This window comes from Camelus dromedarius, chromosome 16 (assembly GCF_036321535.1).
Source record: "Camelus dromedarius isolate mCamDro1 chromosome 16, mCamDro1.pat, whole genome shotgun sequence".
Taxonomy (NCBI): domain Eukaryota; kingdom Metazoa; phylum Chordata; class Mammalia; order Artiodactyla; family Camelidae; genus Camelus; species Camelus dromedarius.
Window position 1 is genome coordinate 56,154,271 of NC_087451.1, and position 19,801 is coordinate 56,174,071.

Genomic DNA, 19,801 nt, shown 5'->3' on the forward strand with positions numbered 1-19,801 from the left:
TCTAATCTCTGCCCTGTCTATACTTTGCTTTCTCCTCTGTGTGTGTTATCTTTGGCCTCTGTCTTGTAAAGACCCTTATGGTGACATTTAGGGCCTCCCCTAGCTAATCCAGGGTAATCTTACCTTGAAATCCTTAGCTTAATTATGTCTGCAAAGATCCTTTTTCCAAATAAGGTAACCTTTGAAAGTTCCAGGAGTTAAGACTTGATATTTTGGGAGTGGCAGTTATTCTACCTACTATATGTGGCTGCTAGAAAATTTAGAACTACATATGTGGCTTGATTATATTTGTGTTGGACAGCTTTGGGCTCTAGTAACCCCTGTTTCATGGAGTCAGAGAAAACATCTCAGATTATGAAGGACATTCAAAGTGGAGGGGGGTGGTGGCCAGTCTGAGCAAGGTCAGAGAGGTGAGGAAGAGCCTAGGGTGTTCCCAGGACCCTCGGAGAGGTCTCTGGAGCTGGAACTCAGGGTGAGTGTGGGAAGAATGTTGGGAGAAGAATCTGGAGAGACAGAGTGTGTGTAGCATCAACCTCCACCCAGTCTTCTCCTAGTGAGCCTTCCTTAGCTGGAGAGGCTGGACCCTGCACTCCTTAGACTCTGTTGCTGCTAGAGTTCTGGGTAGGCGGTGGGTTCAGTCAATCAGACGGACCTGGGACCATGGCTTGTTGCTGCTTCTCAGCACAGTTTACATTTTATAGTGCCTAATATTGACAACTGTTACATCCCTATATTAAATAGATGAATCCAGGTGGGGTGGATGTAGCTCAGCAGTAGAGCACATGCTTAGCATTCACAAGGTCCTAGGTTCAATCCTTAGTGCTTCCAGTAAAAAAATAATAAATGGTCAACATTAAAAAAAAATAAGTAGATGAATTCATAGGGGAAAAAATATCAGTGTTTTGGAGACACTGGGTTTTGGGACACCTGCCTGCCAGTATCCAGTGTCCAGCTCTGTGGGTGGGGAGAGGTGGTTGCTGAAACAGCCTCCTGACCCCTGAGTCAGTCAGGGGATTGTTCTTGAAGCCAACAGACCCTGGGCAGCTCCTGATTCTTTACCTGCTTGATGGTACCAGAGGGGACAGTCCTCAAGGTGGGTCGCATGTTTTTCTGGGAGTCACTCCTGCAGGTGCCGCCTGTTCCTCTAGCCCTTCTGATGATTTTGTAAACACGGAATTACCTGCATGAAATGCCTTTCTGCTTAAAGTAGCTAGTGTGGTTTCTATGCTGGTGAATGAGGCAGGTGGGATGAGCCCTGGGATAAAGGGCATGTGGGTTGGTCTAAGCAGCCTAGCTTTTCTGATATGGGCAATGGAGACACAGGAGATGCTTTTAAGCAGAGCAGGAGCAGGGCGGGAGCAATGTGAACATCTTCATGCCAGAGAAAGATCATTTTGCTTCAGGGAAGTGCTGAACCCCTCGAGAGGGGAGCAGAGGGGCAGGCCTTACTTTTCTCTGGGACTCTCTCTTCTTTGGGGTTAAGACGGATGCCAGAGCTTGGGGAGGCGGAAGGGTATATAGTTCAAGTAGTAGAGCACATTCTTAGCATACAAAAGGTCCTGGGTTCAATTCCCAGTACCTCCTGTAAAAATAAATAAATAAACCTAATTAATGACCTCACCCCACTGGAAAAAAAAAAACAAAAACCTTGGGGAGGGATGTTTTTGTTACAATGGGGCAGAAAACTGGTTAGCCTCCTGGACCTTCCAGGCTTTACGTGCAAGTGTGCAAGATTGAAATGAATAGCAGGAAGGGCTTCCCAGCAGAACTTTGATAACTAAACACCAGGCTCTGCATCAAGGTCCAGAGAGAGCTGAACAGATAAAAGGCCATACCTGGTCTTCTGGATACTTTAATTTTTTTTTTAAATTGAAGTATAGTTGAGTTGCAATGTTGTATTAGTTTCTGGTGTACAGCATAGTGATTCAATTATACATACATATATATTCTTTTTCATATTCTTTTAAAAATTAAAAAAAAATTGGGGAGGTTAATTAGGTTTATTTATTTAATTATTATTATTATTATTTTTAAAGGAGGTGCTGGGGATTGAACTCAGGACCTCATGCATGCTAGGCATATGCTCTACCACTGAGCTATACCCCACCTTTTTTCATATTCTTTTTTCATTATAGGCTATTGCAAGGTATGGAGTGTAGTTTCCTGTGCTCTACAGTAGTGCCTTGTGTTTATCTATTTTGTATATAGTCATTTGTGTCTGCTAATCCCAAACTCCTAATTTATACTCCTCTTTGGTAACCATAGTTTGTTTTCTATGTCTGTGAGTCTTTTTCTGTTTTGTATCATTTTTTTAGATTCCTCCTATAAGTGATATCACATGATATTTGTCTTTCTCATTTGACTTCATATTTGATTTCCTTCATTTAGTATGATCATCTCCAGGTCCATCCATGTTGCTGCAAAAGGCCCGATTTCATCCTTTTTCATGGCTGAGTCATAGTCCATTGTATATATGGATGCTTGAATTTACTCTCAGTCTCCATCGCCAATTTGCTGTGATGCTTCGGGAAAGACAGTTACCCTCTCAGAGCCCCTGGATTCCCTCTGAGCAGAAAGAAAGTTTTGTTTTCCTTCTCTGGCGGCAGTGGGAGAGGGGAAAAGGAGACTGAGGTCCTTCTTATCCCTGGGGAGGGGATTTTGGTCTTTATGACAGGGCTGCCCATGGGAGGTGAAGTCCTTCTCAGGTCTTACTCTTTTTTGCTTCTGATTCCTTAGCTATACAGTGTGCACGCCTGAAACTCCACCTGCGCCCGGTGAGGCCCAATCCAGGGACATCTTTACTATGAATACCCCTACCTAGGGCAGGGTGTTCCCCACGTGGCCTCCAGTGCCAGAGCTGGAGGGACCCTCGGGCGCTGGGGTCCTCGAACTCAAACTTTAGTGTTCAGACATCATCAGTAAGAAATGCTGAGCAGGCATCTCTGATACCTATTTATTTATAAATTACATACATGGAGCTTAATAAATTAGATCCATGAACTATATGCAGAAATATGCATTAGTATGTATATTACAAAAATATATGTGTATTATAAAATATTATGTAGACTATACATGTATGAATAAACTATGTGTATTATTAGACATTACGTACATTAGACATTATGTATATTATTACATTATGCACATTATAAAACTCTATAGCAAGAAATGAAAAATGTAATAAATAAAAACCGTTTTGAAGGCATTTTTATGGCATTTCATTTAATAATGGTAGAAAAGTCCCTTTTTGCTCTCATACTGAAGATGATATTGAAGATCCTTTTTCATTTTTGAAAATCCTGATTTAACTCTTTGCGGCACAGTGACTTTAATGTCTGGTACTAACTTTGGTTTATTTCAATATTCAGTTTTAAAGGCTGTCACAGCTGAAAAGGAGGCCTCACGAAGATGCTGAGATCCAGACTGACGAGGCGCATCGTGGGCTCTGCTCATTAAACCGTGACATTTGTTTTTCAGTTTTCAATGCCATCCACCAATTATGCAAAGATTTTGTTCAAAATTGACTTTCAAATTTCCATCTTCTCTCATGTCAATCAGGTCTTCCTGCAAAGAAATTGGAATATGTTGCATTTTAATACTCTCAGCAAATGGATTTTTAAGCCCACTCAAGCTCTTCACTTGGAAGACTTTTAAGCAAGTTAAAAATTCCTTTTTGTTTTTTTTGAAGGGTAGATACGAACGATCTTGGGAACACACAAGGTTTTCAGCAGTAAAATCAGGTAACAATGGGAACACTTTCAAACTTTGTTTCTAAATGCTCTGTCATAATCTATTCCTTTCCCCAAAGTTACTTCCTTAGCAACCGTTTAAACTTCACCTTTATCCTGATGAAAAGAGTTTTCACTTTGGGAAATCTCTGCGGTTGCACTCAACACACAACCCTTGTTTTTCCTTTCCGAAATGCCAAGTGAAAGCATGTCCTAGGATGATTTATTTTAAAAACATTTTTTTTTTTTAATGAAGGTCCTGGGGAATCGAACCCCCAGCCTCATCCATACTAAGCACCCTACTGCTGAGCTATACCCACCCTCCCTCAGGCCACTTGTCCTTTGGAAAGGCCAGTTAATTTAGTTTGAACCAAACGTGACAATCTGTGAATTCCACTGAAATGGGCGTTATGTAAATGGCGATATGTCATGATATGTCAAAAGTCGAGAGTGAGGGTACCGTCCTCAAGTTCTCTGCCTGATGGAGCAACTGTACCTCCTTCCAGACATTGACTAATGTGGGGGACATTATTGCCCAAAACCAGACTGAGTAGGGGTGGCCTGGTCAGTTTTTACGTTAAGTATCAGTAGAGCTGAATTCCTTTCTTTCTTTTAGATAGAAATACCTCTAAATACATATACTTTGAATTCTAAAATTTTCTTCCCACATGCCAGTGGATCATTCTGTGTTACCCTGGGGTATGTGCACTTGACTTGGAGGTCAGATCTCCCTGGACTGGTGGGTCAGCTGAGGCTTGGGCTGGGGGCGGACGTATTGCTTAAGGACCCTTGACTAGTGGTGTTAGAGGCAGATTGAGACTCAGATCCTTCCCTTCTGGGGCCTCCTCAACCCCCACAGAGGCAAGTGGAGGAAATGCGGGGTGGTTAGTGCCACGCCCATCCCCCTGCACAGGGTCCTGTGGCCTCAGGAATACCCGTCCTCCTGGGGCCCAGGCCGGGACCTGGGGAGCAGCAGCGGGTGGGCCCCAGAGCAGGTGTGAACGTGCTTTTATTAAAATATCCTTTTCCTGTCCCTCTCCTTCCTCCCTCATGACAGGCAGAGTCTGCATCACTCTGACTGGACCTAAGTTGTATGACTTCTCTGGGCCAAATAATTTGTCCTGGGCTTTGGGACATAATCTGGTGATTTTTTTTTTTCCTTAAAGAAGCAATTTTATCTGTTTGGAAATACTACAACGGGACAAAATGTGTCCTTGTGTCCTTGTGTAGTCCAGTTCTTGCTTCTGAGCTACCACATCAATTTGTGGGTACCTTTCTACTCTTTCTGATCTTGAAATGTTTATAGAAACTACCAAACCTTTGGCCACCAAGCAATTTGTGGCGTTCCTGCTCTGGGCTCCCGGAGCTCCCCCAGGCACACTGCATCACTCTGTTCTCTTGCTGCCTGACTGCCACTGGACTTGGCCCATGGAACTGCCTCCTCTCTCGAGCACCGTTTGGTGATTCTGACACCTCAGGGTTAAATCTGAAAAGAAAATCAGCCACCTGTAGCCAAAACCAGACAGGCTGGGGGCTCAGCACTGCCAGCCTTGTGGCTGCCCTGCTTGGATCTCTCCCTCTGCCTGAGGGAGTGGGGGTCTGGGGATACTCCTAGGGACGTCAGTGCCTGTGCCCTCTCCCTGACTGAAGCAGCGATGACCTAAGCTTCTGGACCACCTGTCTGGAGAAGGAGGATGCTGCGTGTGATCCTGCATTGTTCTAGGTCCAAGGTGAGCTCATCGGATGAGCAAGGTCTCCTGCTGAGCCTAGGGGTGAGTCAGAGAGCACGCTGCTCTCACAGCTCCCTGGGTCCCCCACCTGGCGTGCCCACCCTGTCTCTACTTCTTGAACTTAGCTTTTCTGTCACCGACTGCACCAGGCAGCCCTTTGCATGTAAGCTCCCCCTGGAGCCATGGGTGGCCAACCGGCATGGCATTTGTGGCAGCCCCCAGGCTGTATGTCCTTCAGATTCAGGTTCTTTTTCCTCCTGGGCACATAGTGAGACTACATTTCCCAGCCTCCCCTGCAGTCAGATGGAACCATGGGCTGAATTCTGGCCAGCGGTCTGTGGCCAAGCAAATGTAAACCATGCTGCGTCCTGGTCTGACCTCTGAAAACACCTTGGCTCCCTCTCTCCCCTGTCCCTGGCTGGACATGGAGGACCCAGGGGGATGGCAAGGCCCTCGCTGCAGTCTGGGTCCCTGCAGAGCTACAGGGAGCAGAGCTGACACCCCTTGCCTCTGCGGGAGAAAGACATCTTTACATGTGAAGCCATCTGAACGTTGGAGTGGGTACAACAGTGGCAGCCTGCTTAACAAATGAAAAGACTGACTTCAAGTGAGAACTCAGGAGGCTTGAATTTTTCAAGAGTTTACGAGGCAGCATAGTGTGGGAGTTAAAACCTTAGTCTCTGGAATTGGACTGCCTGCCCACCCCCCCATACATGGGCCACGTGACTCTGGGAAAATTGATTAATGTCTCTGTGTCTCAGTTTCCTCACCTGTAAGCGTATGCGCATCACAGGGTGTTTGGAAGGTATGTGTAATGATGGGCATGCTAGGTTCTTTGGTCCTGCTTGACTGTGAGGGAGCCTCCAAGGCAGGGATGGCATTTGGTTCATCTTCCTGGATCCCTGCAGGGGCTGGCGCAGTGTCCGAAGTCCAGTGGCCCCTCCCCGGGTTGCTCCTGGTCTGGTGGGTGGAGAGGACACTTGCGTGTACACCAAGGCAGTCTGGGATGTGCCATAGAGGGTGGTACAAGTCAAGTGTTCTCCGAGGGAGATTAATTCTGCCTAGGGTTCAGGCTGAAGGCTTCACGGAGGAGGTGGCATTTCAGCAGGTCATTGAAGAAGAAAGGGTAGCATTTGGACCACAGAAGTGGGCTACACTTGCTCTAGCTTAAGCAAAGTTCCTATAAGTTAAATCCTGATATAGAAGGAGTTGGAATGCTTGGCTATATCATGTGCCACCCCACCTAACATTTGTAAGGCCTGGAGGAAGATTTCAGAAGGAGGCAGTGGTAGACAGAATTCTGAAGATGCCCCCATTTCAGGATCCCATCCCCTGGTCGCTCAATCATATATGAATCTAGGTACTCTATGAAGGAATTTTGCAGATATAAAGTCCCAAGTCAGTTGGTCTTAAAATATGGAGATTCATTAGGTGGGCCTGACCTAATCAGATGAGCCCTTTATAAGAAGAGTGTTTCCTCCTATCTGTTAGCAGAATAGGAAGTTAGAGAGATTCAAAGCACGGGAATGATTTCTCTCGAGAGCAACTCGAGCTGACAGCCGGCAGGAAAATGGGAACCTCAGTCCTACAACCATATGGAACTGAATCCTGCCAACAAACTGAATGAGTCTGGGAGTGGATTCTTCCCCAGAACCTCCTCATAAGAGCCCAGTCCAACTGATGCCTTGATTTTGGCCTTGTGGGAGCAGAGAACCCAGTCAAGCCCACCCAGACTTCTGGCCGTGGAGCTGTGCATTAACGAATGGGTGTTTTAGCCACTCAGCCTGTGGTCATTCATTATGCAGCAACAGAAGACAAATACAGGCGAATACAAGTCTAAATAATCTAAAGCCAAAAGTCAAGCTTACAAACTGTTCATCAAATATGGTCTAGTCAACTATCTTGGCATCTATAACTTCCTAATGACCTTGAAGGCCAAGGTCAAATTCATAATTCTCTGATGACTTAGAATTCTGTGCCAGCAGGTAGCTGTTCCCGGGTCCCAGTCCGTGGGCTGTGGTCTGACCCTCTTTTCTCTTCCCATTCCTGGCTCCGGCCGGCACCAGAAGGGATGGAAAGCCCAGGCCAGATAAGCTAAATTCCATTCACTCCCCTGCAAACAGCTGTCCCTTGCCTGTGCCCCAGGGCCCAGGATAGTTTGCCTTTGGAAAAAGAAACCTGGAGAAGTCTCAGGGCTGTTGAGGCAGGGAATGCCATAGTCCTTGGTATGCCAAGTGAGGTCTAGAATGGAAGCCACGGTTCTGGTGGGACCTTCTGACTCCTCCTTCCATGGGGGTGGCCAGAGCGCAGCTGGGGACCCGGGGCTAGGGCCTTGCTTTTCTCCTTCTTAATGTGTTAAATTGCATATAAAGCTTACCATTAGCGATATTTGATATATTCACAATGTTGTGCAACTCCCCCTCTATCTAGTTCCAGAATATTTTCATCACCCCAGGAGGAAACTTCCATACCCATTAAGCAGTCACTCCCTATTCCTCCCTCTCCCAGGCCCTGGCAACACTAATCTATGCTCTGTCTCTTTGGGTTTACCTATTCTGTTGAAATGTTTTTGTTTTTTAATGGAGGTACTGGGGATTGAACCTGGGACCTTCCGCATGCTAAGCATGCACTCTACCACTGAGCTATACCCACTCCTGCCCCGGATTTACCTATTTTGGATATCTGATATCAATGGAATCATTCAACATGTGGCCTTTTGTGACGGGCTTCTTTCAATTAGCATAACGATTTCAAGGTTCATCCACATTGTAGCATGGATCGGTCCTTCATGCCTTTCCACGGCCGAATAATATTCCATTGCATGCATATACCACATGGACCGGGGCTGCTCTTGCCGGGATTTAAGATGGTATTGGGTGGAGCGTAGGGGGAAGTCATCTGGTGGTTCTGCCTCTTCGTTCTTTTCCCTTCTGTGACTCTTGGAGTCTGTCTCTCTAGAATGTGCTGCTGGGGCCTGGGGACCCAGGGAGACGGCCAGTCTCACCGCCTCCCCTAGTCTTTGCAACCTGACCCTGAAATCCTGCCCCACAGCGGTGACAGCATCCGACGCAGCTGGTGTGGACCCATCCTGGGAGGACGCTCCTGTTTCAGGGGTTTTTAGCTTGTCTCTGGTCAGGGTGCCCCAGCTGAATCTGGTAAAATCCGGAGTCTTTCTCTGGTGACAGTTCTGAGGTCACACAGGGTGGGGAGGCTGCCAGTGGGGGAAGGGGTGTGCGGCCTCAGGAGCTGGGATCACTCAACTGCTGGGCCTGGAAGGCAGTGGGCGTCCAGCCTGGCACTGGGCGAAGTCGGCCCCTTGCCCAAAGAGATGCTTAGATCTTCACTCGCCGGGCCTGTTTTCCAGAGAAATTTAATTCCACGTTGTTTGTTCTCTGCCCCGCAGATGCCTCAGCTGAGGAAACCACGGGAATCTCATTTGAAAAAGAATTTGGCCCCTGGAGACCCCTCCTCATTTGCTGGTGGGAGGGGGGCTAAGACTTTGGTTGCCACCACACCGGCAAACCCCAAACCACAGGAATGCAGTGGGGTCACCTGGGGACAGAGGGATGTGGCTGGACAGTGAGTGGGCAGAGAGCCAGGGGGCCTGTGTCACATGGGGGTCTGCTCTGGTTTGTGACAGGAGTTCTGGACTTGGAGCGACCAGACTTCAGTGTGGATCTAGGCCACTCTGGTCTGGGATCTTGGGTGGTCACGTCAGTGGCTAACCACACTCACCTGGCCAGTCGGGGCCTCCGCCAGACCCGGGCAAGGATGGAAGCCACACATGGGATGGGGGGAGAGGCAGGGAGGGAAGGAGGTGGGCTGGACTCAGGCTCTGTGGGCTGAGCTGGGGAGGCACCTGGCACCCACTGGCACCTCCTAGTATCAGGGGAAGGGATTTGCATTGATTACGGCATCCATCAGGGGTCAAACAGCGAGGCAGACACTTTACATAATTCATCACATTTCTTTTTACAGCAGCCTGATGATGTGACTTCCATGATTGTCTTTTACAGACAGAAACAGATGAGGAAACAGACGAGGAAATGCAGAAAAGAAGAGACTCATCTAGGGTAACAGGTACTGAGGGCAGAGGCTAGGCAGAGGGCAGCTGTCCCCGAGTGAATGCTATGTTCTTTCCACACCGTGTTGCTGGTCCAAGACTTGTTTCTTGGATGGGAATAACAGTAAAAATCGTAATATTTTTGAACTGGAAGGGACCTGGTACAATTTGCCATTTTACAGATGGGGACACGGAGGCCCAGGGAGGGGAAGCGACTTGTCCAGTCACCCACCAGATGGCAGATCTGTCCCCCGATGCTCACTAGCCATTTGGCCCACATGGCTAGAGCCCAGGGTCTCTAAATCTAAGGCTGTCTGTAGTGCCATAGGACAGAAACTCCTTGCTCCTCCCAGGTTCAAATCCTATCTGTTGGTCTGATCCTGCCTCTGGTCCTGAGAGAGTGAGGATGGCTGGGTGCACGTTGTCCCCCCGACCATAACAACTCTGGGTCCTGCTGACAGGGTTCAGCGCTGTGCTGGGAGCTCTATGCTGTCTTGTCTTAACAAGTATGTGTCACCTGTGTTGATGTGAGGGCGTAAAAGAGTCCAACTTCTCAGCTCAGCTCAACCACTGTCCAGCAGTGTCACCTGAGCCTGGTCACTTCATTGGATGGCCAGTATTTATGGAGGGTTTTCTGGGAGCAGCCTAGGGTGCTAGGTGCTGGGGGAACAAAGATGAAATCATGCCCTGCCCTCCAGCTGCTCACGGGAGAGGCAGATCTGCAGCTAAAAAATGACTATTTTATTATTTCATGACGTCCTTGCTCTGAAGGAGGACATGTAAGGTACAGTGGGAGTGTGGGGAAAATCACGGTGGGCTTTCCGGAGGAGGCGGAGTTGAGCTGAGATGGAAAGGATTATTTGCCAGATGGATAAAGCGGCGGATGCTGAGTTTAGAGAGTGGGTTTAGCAAGCACAAAGGAATGAATGTGTGTAAAGGGAATTAGGAATGATTTAGAACAGCTGGAGCATAGGAGGTGGGATGGTAGTCATGGTGGCGTGGGATGTTAGGTTGGCTGGGAGGTGCTGCCAGATGTGAAAGCCTTTATACCATGCAGAGGTGTTTGACCTCACCCTCAGGGCAGTGGGGGAGGCATCTAGGATTTCAATCATGGAACCGACCCAACCAGATCTGTGTCCTGGAAGGTTCATGTGGGCTGCATCAGGAATGGCCTGATGGGCGTGGGAAGGGCAGCCGGGCCCAATGTGGCGACCTGGGTGAAAGGTGTGAGGTGCCCTCAGGCCAGGAGTGATGGAGAGGACCAAGGGGTGACGGGACTGAGGGGCTGTGGTGAGAGGGGTTTGGTTTCTGGCTTGGGTGACTGGGTAATTGGAATTCCATCCATCCCAGGAAGGAAACTGGAGGTGCAGGTTTGATGGTGCGGACGGGGATTCATATGAATCAAGTTTAGGGCCTGATGATTTGAGGTGCTCATGGTGCATCCAAAGGGAGAGATCCGGGTGATGGCTGGTTGATATAAAGGATTCAGAGGCCAGAGAAGAAGTTAAAACTGGAGTTAGAGACTTCGAGGTCATCACTGTAAATGAAATGCAGATGAGTTAAAGGACCACAAAAGGCTCTGGAACAGTACAGGTTGATCTTGGCAGAAATGGTCAGTGCCCTGTCCATCTGCCCTTGGCACTGCAACCCTGCAACTCTTCCAGACGGCTTTCTTTGCAGCAGAAGTGGGCCTGGCCTGTACAAGGGACAGGCCAGCAGTGTCCCCAGGAGCAGCCTCAGCCAGTGACAGATGAGAACTGGATGATGGAAACCACAGCTCCTCTCCTTAGGCAGGTGTGTTCCTTGTGCTCTCCCCAAGGACCCCAGCAGGAAGGAGCTGGGCTGACCAGAGGTGCTGCCGGTCCCCTTCTAATGGCTTCCTCTCCGTCTCTGTGTCACTTTTCCATTTTCCTACCAGTGCTTCCTGGGATCACCTCTGCCAAGTAAGTGACTGGCACATGTATTCCTGTCTCAGGGTCTGCGCTGGAGGAACCAACCAAGATACTAGTTTACTCCTTTGGGATGAAAAGTCTGCCTTGACCTCTTCTCGCGTGTCTTGACTCCCATCTGGCATGGGAGTGGCTTGCAGGTGTTTTTACCTTTGTGTCTGCAGCATCAGGACCGCAGGTCAAGGGGTTACCTGGTAAGCTGCTGTTGAATGCATGGATGAATAAACCCATCAGTGGCTTCTCATTGCCTTTACGGTCAAGGCCAACTCTTCAACAAGCCTCACAAGGCCCTTTCCTACCTCTCCATCCTCATGTCACGCCATCCTCCCCTCTGCTCTCCGAACCGCAGGCCTCTTCTCTCCTTCCTTTCACTTTTCCCTGCTTCTTCCTCCCAGACGGCCCGCGTGTTTCTTTCCTCTGCCTGTCTCTGCTTTAACAGACCCTGGGCCTCTCAAGACAGGCCTATTTAACAGCTCCTCCCCTCCCCCTTCCTCTCCCCTTCCTCCTCCTTCTCCTCCTCTTCTCCCCAGGGAAGACTTCCCTCACCGACCCTCTCCAGCTCAGACCAGATGGGGTTGTACTGGTCTGTTCTCCATAGCTCTGTCCCTGCATGCTCCCTATCTCAGACTTTAGTTATGGGCTTATGGAATTATTTAAATAACATCTATTTCAGACTGGCATTTCTCAAAAACTTTTTTGATTGCAACCCACAGTAAGAAATCCATTATATTCACATAATCCGTATACAACTGGAACAGTGCTTTTCCTGACTGTGTGGGCTATAGGGATATTTTCCCTTCTATCCTATCCCATTGCAGCCCATTCCACTGCGTGCTGTATTTCATTTTAAAAATGCTGGGTGTGACTCATTAAAGGGACTTCAAGCTTGCAGTTTGAAAACGAGTCTGGACACTAAGCAAGACGCCTGTCAATTCAAAAGAATAGGGGTCTGATCTACTTTATTAACTCATCACTGGATCCCCAGGGCCTGGCACAGGGAAGGATACTCCATTAATATTTGTTAGATGACCTATGATAACGTACAGAATACACGATACATATGAATAGGTGAATGAATTGCCTACCCCACCCAGACAGGAAAGTGCGGCTTTGATGAGATTCTTCAGTTACTGAAAAAACCAGCCCACTTCCTGTGGCTTTGATCTACAGCCTTCATTCTAAACTGCCCTGCCTCAAGCCAACAGCTCCCCACAGCTCATTTCCTGCTTTTTGGCCACCTTATCTCCCTCTCCAAATATTCTTCAGCTTTCTCTTTCAGAGTGAGTATGCATGCCTCCTCCACCTCCAGGATCTCCTCACACCTCTGGCACAGGGTGGGGCTAACCTCTGGGTCAAGGACTTCCCATATCTCAGCCCCTTGGAGTGCAGAATATTTCTAGGTCAGGTGTGTCCCTTAGCTGGGGCTGGTCAGTGGTCTACATCCTGCTGGTGGACTTTGGGGCAGGAGGTGGATAGACTTTGATGAAATAACCATGCAAATATATAATTACAAACTGTGAAAGATACTATGAAGGAAAAGTTGAGGTTGCCTTGAGACTGGGGACCCTGCCTCTGGCAGATCAGGGAGGGCTTTCCCAAGAAGGAGACAGTTATTGTGACACCCTAAGACAATAGGAATTAGGCAGGCAAAGAGGGTGAAGGCAGAGAGAAAGATTTGGCTGGTGGTGAAACTGTAAGTGCAAAGGTCCTGGGGTAGGAGCAATAGCACTTCACTTGAAGAGCCAAAGAAAAATCAGTGCAGCTGGTACACAAAGAATGTGGCTTACAGTGACAAGGCTGGAGATGTAGCCAAGGGCCAGCCTTTGCAGACCAGGTTAGAGAATTTAAATTTATCCCAAGAACAGTAGGGAGCAACGGTGTTTGAAGAAGCCAAATGACACTGTTTTGAAAGATCTATTGGCTGTAGTATGGCTGAAGGATGGGTGTGGGGGTCAAGGGAGGACACTGGAAGGCTAGTTCCGAAGCTGTGACAGGTCTGAGAGGGTGCAGCTTTAGGGTGGTGAACATGCTGGCATGTGACCAACCTGAAGAAATACTGTACCTAGTAGGTCATTGGTTCACTTAATGCTGTCAGACACCTGCCATGAGTCCGCTCTGTGCAAAAGTGTCCTGGGGAGCCAGAGTCATGCTGGGTTCTGCCTTTAGACAGCTTACTGTCTGTCTGGGAGGACAGGCTGGAGGGAGACCAGCCAGGGTGGAGTGCGAAGTGCTCTGGGAGGGTCAGATGGCACGTGTCCAGGGCACATGTGCGGAGGGAGGGTGGGCGTCTGCAGTGGGTGCTCTCCTGTAAATCCTGTTTGGCAGAAAGAAATCAGGGCTCTGGGAGAGGAATTCATTAAGGTCTCCTCCTGACCCCACCAGCATTTATAGGACTCGTGGCCCCAGGAGTATTCCCTGTGTTCCCTGGGGGTCTCTGTCCCCTCCAGAGGCCCTTTTCTGGGAGCAGTGGAGCCTGAGGGTGTGCAAAGGCCCCGGGGGTCTCCCAGGTACCAGGGCGGCTGAGCCCACTAGGCCAGGTGAGGGCTTCCCACTGTCCTCTTCCTGCCTCTGAGTCACTTTCTTCGGAAGCCTGGTCCTTGGTGACCCTGCTTACTCACGGTCTCCACCCTCCACATTCAGCCTCACCCTCCCCTGGGGGACGGAGACGTGGAGGAGCCCTGAGGTGTCTCAGTGAGCAAGCCTGACCCCCCACCCCCACCACAAGTGAGGCCTGGGGCTCCCCCTTGGAGTGGGAGCTCCCTGAGAGCAGGGCTGTTTCTTTGTTGTGAAACTGGGGCAAGGCCTGGAGGACCGTTCCCTCCCAGTGGCCTTGTTACCTGCTAATTCTCCACCCACCCCAGGCTCCCCAGGAGGCTCTGAGGGACCCTCTTGATGTAGGGTGGTGGTTGGGGGTGTGGGGCTGCAGCCCTCCTGGTACCGAGGACTGTCTGTGGTTCCAGCAGGACTCGGCCCCGGGTTGGGGTGGGGAGGGTGTTCGGAGGGTTCGCAGGCTTCCAGGGGTTCCTCCACTCCACCCATTTCATCCATAAAGCCCCGGGGCCCACTCCTTGCCATGGCTGGAGTTGAGGTGTGGATTTATGGGGCTGCTGGGGACACGTGGAGTTCAGGCCTCCCATCTGCCTGGGATGCACTGCCTCCCTCACCTCCAGCTCCCTCCCCTGCCTCCTGCCCGGCCTCACAGGTCTGCCTCACAAGCCTGTCAACCCAGACCTACACATGTTGAAGAAGAACGTCCTCCTGGAAGATCGGAGGGAGAAGAGACCCTGCTGACCAGAACCTGGGGCTCGGTGGCAGCCCCACCCTTGACCCTCAGGACTGACGGCCCAAGGTCATCCAATCCAGCCCCCTGCCTTCCTTTAGGAGATCCCCAACGCGGATCTGTGAGCTGAGCAGCCTCCAATCCTTACTCTGGTCTTACTACCTCCAGGTGTTCATCCAAACCCCTCAGATCACCGGGAGGGGCGCTTGGGGGGCAATAAGACACCTGCTTCCCCCGCCCGCTTTATCCCAGCACTCTTGGCCTTTGGATGAAGTATCAGAGAACCAGAGCTGGAGGCCTTAAAGAAGGCAGTGGGGCTTCACAGCTGTGCAGAGGTGACAAAGAGGAGAAAAAAGGCAGGTCATTGCCAACAAGTGTTCAGTGGAAACTTCTACATTCAAAATGGAGTCTGGAGACAGATCTTTCATAGTCTCCAATGTGCAAGTGAAGGAAAAAGACCAGGTGGGGCCTAGGGATGCACAGGGGACCGCGGGCAGCTCAGAGGGCACGGGGGCAGCTATGTCTTTGAGGACTTCAGAACTATTCTGTACAAATTCCCTTGTAGAAAGACTGAGGAAAAAAAAAAAAAAACTCTTGGTAGTCGCATCTGAATCGGGCAGGGTAGAACCACCGGGGGTAAAAGAGAGAGGAGGCGCTGAAGATTTAGATACTGAGCAGCAGGGAGGCGGGTGTCCAGGAGAGGTAGCCTCAAAGAGAAGCCATATTTTCAATACTTCTGGGGTCAATTGCAGCAGAACCCAGGAGCAGTCAAGATGAGAAAACTCCCCTGGCCCATCCCATCCCCGACTGAGGGACCTCCAGAATGAAGAGGGAGAACCAGATTCCAACACACACAACAGAAAAGGCTTACAAACAGACCTCGTAGAAGGTATTCCAAAGAAAGAAGGTAGGATGGCAGACCCTCTCTTCACCCAGAAGCTGGCCAGTAAGTGTAGAAGAATAAAACAGATGAGTCAAAGGCGATCCAGTTGAAGGGGACTGGGTGTTGAGGAAAAGGGTGAGCACCCCAACCACGGCGGCCCCTCCGTCCTCCTGCACTGTCCCCTCCCCCTCGGGGGTTCTAGACCACGTGATATAGTTCCTCCTCGTCCTGGGCAGTGCAGGGAGGCCGCCCTGGGTGTTGGTTTGGGGCAGAGCAGGAAGAGGTCCCCGATGGCCCCCTGCCCAGAACTCCTACCCTCATGCTGTCATCAGTCACGTCCCCTCCATTCACCGACCCAGGAGCGAGCCAGGAGCACAGCTCCCTGGGTCCCCCGAAAGGATTGCATATCCAGAGTCACTTGGTGGCCCCAGATAAAAAGAGGCAGTGGTCAGAGGCCATCGGAGGCCCCATTTTTGTGTGGGTGGGGGGACATGGGAGTGGGATATAGGCTTGTCTACCCCTCCCCACTGGCTGAGGTGGCTGCAGGGTGTGGTGGGAGTAGGAAGGCCTGGATGTAAGGCTGGGGGTGAAACTTTTTTGGGCCTCACTTTTCTCACTTGTAAAATGGGGCGAAGCTCTCTGCCATACCTGGCTCGTGTTGTTGAAGACAGAACCGTCATGTTCTGTTCCAAGATGCCCGTGAGTGACTTATGTCTGGCCCCCAGGAGCCCCCTTGTCCACTCTGACCCTCAGCCAGAGTCCCTTTGCGTCTTCCTCAGTGTCGGTGGGAGGCGTCCTCACAGTCCTCCCTGAACCTCCCTGGGATGAGTGGCTCCACTGGGAGTGTCCCCCCCCACCCTGTGAGCTGTGGGCAGTGGACCGTGGCTGAGCAGAACTCCCTGTGGTCACCTCACTGACTCCCAGACGCACACAGACCCAAACACATACGTATCCTGGGGTATTGAGGACAAATTTGCCACTCCCTGGAGAGTGCTTTCCACAAAGCGTTCCCTCAAAGCCATGAGTCACCCGACTCCTTCCCTCTGGTCACCCTGCTAATTGATATTTGTCCTTTTTGTGACCATATCTCCCCAGGCACAGAAGCCAGAAGTCGTGGGTTCAAGTCCCCATTCTCCTGCTAATCCATGGCACGCTGTTGGTCACGTGTTACTTGCTGAACTCAGCCTTTTCATCTATAGAATGGGGACAACAACATCGACCTTATAAAGTGATTGGGAGGCTTCAGTCAGATAATATACATATGACAGGATGGAAGGTATTAGTACCTGAGTGTTATTCCTGGGCCTTGCCTGCTCCCTGCCCGTCGGAGAAAATTCTGGCTTGACTTACTCAGTTTCTTTGCCTCCCTTGGCCTCTAAGGAGGGTGCTGATTTGTCAGAATAATCCTTAGGCAGATGTGCTGTAGAGTGGGGAGGAAAGAGACATGAAGAAGGAGCAGGGGCAAGACTAGGGGAGGAGGGAGGTTTGAGAGCAGTTGCAGCGTGTTAGGGAGGAGAGCAGGTGGGAGCAAGAAGACTGACAGAGCATCACTGTGATCCACGGATCCCTTTTGTTGGGGTCAAGGAATGCAAGCAAACAAACCGAGTGGCTTTGAAATGATTGGTTTTTGGTTACCACTTCGGATGATAACACAGCTTTGAGACTGGACCACTTGGGTGATGACCACATGTGATACAGGTGTCACACCTTTGGCACCCAGTAGAGACACAGGAGGCACCAAGACTGGGGCTGTATCTGCTCAATTTTGGATGATGCACATGCGCTGATTCTGCACACTGGACTGGGTGTTTCTGGAGTGTGAGTGTGACCACATGTCAATACTTCTGGGGTCAAATGTAGTGAAACCCAGGAGCAGTCAAGATGAGAAACCTCCCCTGGCCCATCCCATCCCCAACTGAGGGACCTCCAGAATGAAGAGGAGGAACCCGATTCCAACACACACAACAGAAAAGGCTGGGACTAGACTTTGTCTCCATCCCCCTCCCACTAAGACTAGGGGTTCCTTGAGGACAGTGACTTTGCATTCTTGATGACACCAGTGACCCCCCAATATGGGTGGTCTGCATGAGATCCCAGAAAAGGGTCCTGCACACAGATTGTGTCATATCTCTGTTTTGCTTGATTAATGGCCTGATCCCTCCTGGGTGAGATGAAGGCAGACGGAGGAAGAGGGGAGAGGTCGGGGTCCAAAATGCTTTCTTCTGCCATGTGCTGTCTAAGAAGGCAAAGAGTATAACAGAAAAAGCATCTGCCTAGCCCAGCCCCAGAGCTAAATGTGTCATTCTTGAGGATAAAAAATCCTAACCCCACCCAGTTGGGTTCCCATAAATCCAGGTGAGCTCTGTCTGTTCCTCCTGACTCTGTCTCATGGGGTGGGGAGAGGGCCGAGCCAAACCAAAGTTCTGTCTCCCAGAGCTGAATGTGTTTACTTGTGTTTGGCAAAGTGGCAGGACTGGGGGCGGAGGTCATTATGACAACAGCTCAGGAACTCCTGCAGGAAAGGAACAAGGTGTTTGCATTGTGGACAAGTTAGAATCTGTCTGCCTGGGTCATGGCTTGGGTTTTGTATCTCAGCCTGGCAGTCATTTCGGGTTCTCCACCATTCAGTTTAGTGTATTGCAATTCAACCCGATTCTAACATTTACCGAATGTCTACTGTGTGTCAGCTACTGTAGTGGGTGCAGTGGGTGGGAAGCTTAGGAAACAAGATCGGGATGCTGCCTTTGGGGGAATCCTCCGCCAGAGGGAGAGATGTGCCCACAGCTCTCTCTGATGCGCAGAGATTAGAGCTACAACGGAGGTGTGAACATGCTCCGGGGCTGGGGGCGGCACAGAAGACAGAACAGTGAATCCTCTGGAGGGTGGGCGAAGCCTTTGTAAACGTGGGAATGTCTGGTCTGAACCTTGAAGACTGAGCAGGCACTCAATGAGCTGGAGAAGGTGGGAGGTGGAAATAGAACAGCAAAGTGGAGCGTGTTGGGAAGTTCAGTATGAAGACTAATAACCAGCACTTACTGAGCACCTACTAATCACCAGGTTCCATGCCAGGTGCTCTGCCTGTGTGCTGTTAACCCTCATTTAACCCTCTCAGTAATCTAAGGAGGTAGGTACTGATGAGGGAAGTAACGTTTGGAGAGAACCGATGGTTGAGCCAGGATCTGAATCAGGTTTGTCTGACTCCCAATTCCATGCTTTTTTTTACTAGACCAGTGGTTTCTTGACTATATTCTATGAAACTTTTCAGGATTCTGAGGAGGTGCTTTAGGGACATGTGTGATTTTAGTTTCACAGTTAAAAAAATTAATCAACACACACTCAAAGGTGTTATGTAATTTTTAAAAAAGTTTTCCTTTCATCTCTGTGCATCTTTTTGAATGTCTTGTAAATGTAACATTAATTAGAAAGACTTTCCACGCTGCTCAGGTCTATCCTGTAAAACTGTAAAAACACAAAAAAAAGGTAGAAGAGAACACAGCTCCGTGCCCACCTCCACCCCCCACCCTCCATTACAAGGCAGGTGGGACTTCCAGTTGCTGGTGGCTGACTGAATGCACTGGGCTTATCTCCTCTTGCTCCAGAAATGTCTTAGAAAGAAATCATAAATATAATTCTTTCCAAATAAAAGAGTTGAGGGAAGGGCATCTGTGGACAAGAGAAATCTCAACACATTTCTGGAGGAGTCATGACTGAGGAACCAGGACAGAGGAAGCTGCAGGCTGGAATACACAAGGCAGTATCTGCAGGCAGGTGGGAGCTGACCTGCCCACAGAAGCCTGAAGAAGCTTGAGACTCGTATATGCGGGCGCAACGGAGGGTGAGAAGGGGAAATGTGGCTGAAAATGGGGGTCTAATTGGAAGTCTATAAATGAGACAATAGACTTCTCTGACCCTCATATGCAGAGTACTCAGCTCTGCCCCATCCCTCCCCTCCCCGTATCTCCTCCCCACTAAAATGGAGGGTCTTTTTTTTTTTTAATTGAAGTATAGTCAGTTACAATGTGTCAATTTCTGGTATATAGCATAACGTCCCAGTCATGTATATATATACATATATTCATTTTCATATTCTTTTTCATTAAAGGTTATTATGAGATATTGAATATAGTTCCTTGTGCTATACAGAAAAAATTTGTTTTTTAAATCT